This window comes from Eschrichtius robustus, chromosome 19 (assembly GCF_028021215.1).
Source record: "Eschrichtius robustus isolate mEscRob2 chromosome 19, mEscRob2.pri, whole genome shotgun sequence".
Taxonomy (NCBI): Eukaryota; Metazoa; Chordata; class Mammalia; order Artiodactyla; family Eschrichtiidae; genus Eschrichtius; species Eschrichtius robustus.
The window spans coordinates 55,840,809-55,846,572 of NC_090842.1; positions in this window are offsets into that span (position 1 = coordinate 55,840,809).

The window sequence follows — 5,764 nt, forward strand, 5'->3', positions numbered from 1 at the left end:
GGGGGGGGGGGGTGAGGGTGAGGGTGGGCAGAGTGGTCAGGGCTGGGGTGGAGGGAGCACAGGGAATGTACCCAGTCCAGCCTGGAAGGTCAGGGAGGGCTTCCTGGAGGAAGGGGCAACTGAACTCAGACCTGAAATCTGAGGAGTAGTCCGGGGAAGAAGCTGTACCTGACTCATTTTCCTCAAGTGTATCCAGGGAGCAAGACACATTCGGAGACTTCTGGGGTAGGCTTGTGTGATAGAATCTTCTTCAGCAGCCTGGCAGGCAGGAAGCTAAGGCACTGCTCTTCGTGAGACACCATTGTAACAGCTGTTCCCGTTTACCAAGGACTAATTACATTAGGTGCACTGGGCTCTGAAGCCAGCCTGCTTGGGCTCAAATCCCAACTCAGCTGTGTCCTGCCAGTGTCCTTGGGTGGTCACTTTGCCTCTGTGATTCTTGGTTTCCTCATCAGTAAAATGGCAATAACAACAGTTACTTCAAAAGATGAATTCACGAGCCTGCCATGTTATTCTGTGATGCTTTCTTTGGCCAGGCCCTGTTCTGGGTACTTTACATATGAGGTAGATAATGATAATATTATCAGTGGACATGGGCATATCGTAAGCATCCTTAAAGGACCATCTTGGGAACTTGGCTTCTTTCTTGAGGGCACTAGAGAGCCATGGAAGGGTTTTGAGCAGGAGAGGGCCATGGTTAGGTCTGGGTTTTAGCTGCTGTGTGCAGGGGGACACTGACGCTGGGTGCCCAGGGGAGGCTGGGGCAGGAACAAAGCAGGAGACAATGGGACTGGGTAGGGCCAAGGGAAGGGGAGGAGGGGGCGAGTCGAGGGATGCTCAGAAGGTCAAGTGGACAGGCCATAAGCCTTACAGACTTGCGAGGGATAAGGCCAGACAAAGGTCCAAGGTTGCTCAGCTGCCCCTGAGGTGGGAGCCTGGGAGAAAGAACAGATTTGAAGGGAGATGCTGAGGCTTGTTTGGAACATGGTGGCTGGGAAGGGCTAACGGGACACACAGGAGGAGGCATCAGGAGGTTACAGGACCCTCAGGGCAAGGGCTCAGTGGGTGGTTGAGGCTGGAGACAGATGAGGAAACCAAGGCCATGAAGGTGGGTATGACAGCCCTGGGTGGGAATGAAGAGAGAAGACCAGCCTTGAGAAATCAGCCTTAGGGTATTTATATATTTATATCAGTAGGGAAAGATTTGGGTTGCAAGTAACCAAATCCTGACTGGCACTGGCTGAAACGATGAGATGGTTGTATATTGTACATCACCAGAGTTGGGGACAGCTCCAGGCATGATACAATCCACAGCTCCAAGAGGGTCTTGTGGCCCCAGGTTCCCTCTCTCTCTGCTCTTTTACCCTCAGCTGAAGGCTTGGCTCCCACATGGGCTCTCCTCATGGCCCCAGAGTGGCTGCCACAGGTCCAGGCATCACAATCAGACATGTTAATTTTTAGTACAGGAAGTTGGGGGGGGGCGGTGGGGGGGGCATCTCTTCCCATGGTGCCTTTTTGGAAACATGGAAACCTTTTCCCAGTGTCTCCCAGCAGCCTTCCTCTTCCATCTCATTGGCCAAAATTGGCTCACATGCACATCCTGAACCAATCATTGGCCAGAGTGATGGCATCACCATGATTAGCTTGGATTCCTCAGGATTCCCCCTGCCACCCAGGTCTGAGGCTGGGGCTGAGGTTTTAGTTTGCAGGCTGGTGAATACTTTAACAAAATTGGGGTTCTATTAGAAAGGCAGAAAGTTGGGAGAATGGGCAGACATCAATAAACTAATCAGCCAAGGCAGTGACGTGCAATTATGCAGGTTGGGACCTACATAAGGGATGCCTGGCTGTTAGGGTGGAAACAAATAGCGGCTGAAGTTCATGGCTGAATATGCCCAAAGGGGACTTCTTTTTCTAATTAACATAACAGCCCCATATGGTGAGCAGTGACCCTTCAAGCAATGCCCTCCTACCAGAGAGAAGAGCTTACAAAGGAGACAGAAAAGGAGTTCTAGAGAGGAGTAGGAAAACCAGGAGGGTGGGGAGTATTGGTAAGAGATGAGAGAATTTTAAGGAGGGAGAAGGCAACATTGTCAAATGATACTAAGAAGTCACACAAAATTGTTTTAATAACAGTGATAGAAAACACTTACATAGGATTTACTATGTGCCAGGCATTGTTCCAAGCCCTTGATACACAAGAATTTATTTAACCCTCTCAACAACTCTGCGAGTCAGGTACATTCTCCATATTGCAGATGAGGAAAGGAGGCCCAGAGAGGTTAAATAACTTACCCAAGGTCACACAGGAAATGCAAAACTGGGATTTGGACAAGGTTTTGGTTGGTCACCTTTTCCCTGGAGGCTCAGAAACACTCACTGTCTAGCTGTTTCTCAGCCTCCCAGCCTTCCTGGCTCCTCAGCATGGTCGTTGACCCTGCTGCTGAAGTCACTGGGTGGAAGGCAGTTGCTTGGGGGAGGTGCCTGTGTGATCTGGTTTCTGCTCCTCACCACTTCTCCTTCCAAATTCCCCCAGAAAAAGAAATCAGGCCCTGCTCAGTTTAAGATATAAAAAAAAAAAAAAAAAAAAAAAAAAAAAAAGCACATGCTTAAAAATGGAAAAAGTAGAAAAGACTGTACAGTGAAAAATAAGTCTTTCTCCTGGACTTGGGCTGTGTTGACAGATTTCTCAGGTCTCCTTCTAGGCATGTACCAGCAATATACATGTGTGTGTATTATGTGTGTTTTAATTTTTTTCTTTCACTCTACATAAGTGGTACCTAGTACAGTGAGGTGGTTACAATCACAGACTCTGGAGGCAAAGTCCCTGGGTATAAATCTGAACTCTGTCACTTCTAGGCTCTGTGGTTTTGGGCAAGTGATTTCACCTTCCTGTGCCTGAGTTTGCCAATCTGTGAAATGGTATAACAGCACCTACCTCATGGAGTTGTTGGAGAATTAAGCAATTTAATACTGTCAAGCTCTTAGAACAGTGTCTGGTGCTCAATAAAATGTCAGCTAATGGTTATTCTCATTTCTGCACCTTTTTCATATTATATGTTTCATATATACATGTATGATTTTATATGCTTTTCTAATATTCTCTTTTCTGCACCTTGCTTTTTTCACCAACCCAGTGTCATTCGGAGATCATTCCAGAGGCACACAAGTAGGTCTCCTTTTTTATGTCTGTGGTGCCTCCTCTAGGACCCACATCCCATAAATTATTTCCACGTTTCATTAACGGACATGTGGGTGGCTGCCAGTCTTTTGCTGGCATAAGTGATGCTGTAGGGTGTACCTTGTGCATCAAGGTAACAGAGGCCCTCCCCTTGGTGGGGCTATATTCCTGAGTGGGGGGGGGGGTGCCATGAGGACACCCCAGTCTCTCTGCCTCTGTGAGTCTAGAAGGGCTCAGGTACACAGCTGCTGGATTTCTTCCCTCAGATGAAGTCACCGTCCCTGGTCTGTGGGGATGGGCTGGGGGGTGGGGAGCACAGACCCCTGTCAGCTCTTCATTTACGTAGAACACCTATAATGTGCTGTGTTGCACAGAGTTGGGAACAAGTGACAGAGAAAGCCCTAGGCCCTACCCTCACGGAGCCTGTGATGCAGTGGGAAACAAAGACCCATTCCCAGACAGACATTGCCTAGCATGGTCAGGGGAAGGATGGGGGCTGCTCACATATCATAGACAAGACCTGAAAGGAGGAAAGTGGTCAGCCGGTGACAAAGTAGGGAATAGCATTCCAGAGGGTGTTACAGCATGTGCACAGTCTGGAGGAGAGCGAGCATGCCTGATGAAGGATATTCAAGTCGCTCCGTGTGACTAGGCTTTGGACTACAGAGGGAGAGAAGAGATGCCTGGGATAGGAAGGACAAAAGGGACGAGATTATGCAGGGCTCTGGAAAACAACTGAGTCTGGGTGTTTCCCTGGGGTCCTGGGGAGTCATGGAAGGTTCCCAGGGTGTTGTCCCCAGACCATTAGTATCAGCATCACCTGGAATCTTGCTGGAAATGCAAATTCTCCAGCCCCATCTCAAAACTTACTGAATCAAAACCCCTGGGGGAGGAGCCCAACAACCTGTTTTAACAAGCTCTTTTGGTGAGCCTAATGCACGCTAAAGTTTGAAAACCACTGGGGTTTAGAGTAAAATCAGCTTTGCCGTTCATCAAAAAATCATGGTCTGGGGAATTCCCTGGCGGTCCAGTGGTTAGGACTCCACACTTTCATTGCAGAGGGCCCAGGTTCAATCCCTGGTCGGGGAACTAGGGTCCCCGAAAAAAAAAAAAAAGTCATGGTCTGAGTCCTTAACTGTTAGGCATCAGAATACCAATGAAAACTGTTAACTTATTGAATATGTGCTTGTGCCAGGCATTCTTCACGTGCTATCTTATTGACTTCCCAAAACAGCTCTATGAGATGGCTGCCTTTGTCCCTGTTCTGTAGAGAAGGGTGTTAAGCCGCAGTAAGATTAAGTCCCACATGAAGACCAAATTTTTTTCACTAGAATTGTGATATCAATGTCTGATTGGGTAGAAGGATAAGTAGGCGAGAACCACCAATAGGAACTCCTTGAAGGCCTTCCCATCGCAAACTTCGTCCCCAGCACCCTCTGCCGGCCAGGCCCCGCGCTACTGGGTGTTGAGCACCGCCCTCCCTCCGCCCCCCAAGGCGTAGGCGCTGCTTGGGGTGAGCGTTACCATGGAGACAGGCGGGCGAGGCAGGCGTGCCTCGAGAAAGGCAGAAGTCGGTTGTGGAAGTGTAGGCGGCCATTTTGAGACCGGGCAAGAGGGGCGGGACTGGAGCGGCAGAGGGACGGTTGACCGGTCTAACTTAGAGACTGGTACCAAGGGTCTGGGAGAAGAGGGAGGTGCCTGGGGTCATCCCTGGCAGGGAAGGGTGGGGCGGGGGCGGGGTTAAGAAGGGGAGGAGAGGGGAGAGGGGAGGCGAGGAGGGGAAAGGTTGGGGAAAAGGAGGAGAGTCCAGGGACTGGGCACAGGAGGGGCGGAGAAAGGGTGGAGAAAGGGAGGCGCGAGGAGCCGGGAGAGGCTAAGAGAAGAAGCGGGGTGATGGATAGGGGCGGGGCTAGAAGAGGCGGAGCGTAGAGCCAGGCTGTCCAGGGAATGGAAAGGGGTGGTGAAAAGGAAGGGGGCGAAAAGGTGTAATGGTTCAGGGGGAAGGTGAGGATCAAGAAAGTGCTGACGGACAAGGTAGCGCCGACAAGGAACGAGAAGTTGCAGGACGAGGAGAGGGTGCGGAGCGAGGGGAAGGCCAGTGGCGAGGAGAGTTCCCAAGGCAAAGAAAGCGTCTCTAAAGAGAAGGGGCGGGGCCATAGGAGGGGGCGGGGCAAGGAGCTGGCTTGGGAAGAACAGTTCCCCCAGGATGAGGGGGAAGGGTGGGTCTATAAGGGGTGGGACGAGGAGCAGAAGCCCAGCGAGGAGCAAGCTCCAGGCGAGAAACAGGAGCGGGGACAGGGGAAGGGGCGGGGCGTGGGGAAGGTCCGGAATCAGGATCCGGAGAGGGGCGGGTCTAGAGGCAGGACCCGGTACCTGGGCAGGGCCCGAGCACGGAGAATGGGGCGGTGCGAAGAGAAGTGGGGGCGGGGCAAGAAGTGGGGGCGGAGCCACGTGCAGGTGCGAGACCAGAGGAACTGGGGAAAATAGGTGGGGAGCAGCTAAATCGAGAAACAGAAACCAAGACCGAGTGAAGAGCAGCGGTGGGAGGCAGAGCAGGGGCAGAGGAAAGAAGTGTGGGGCAAG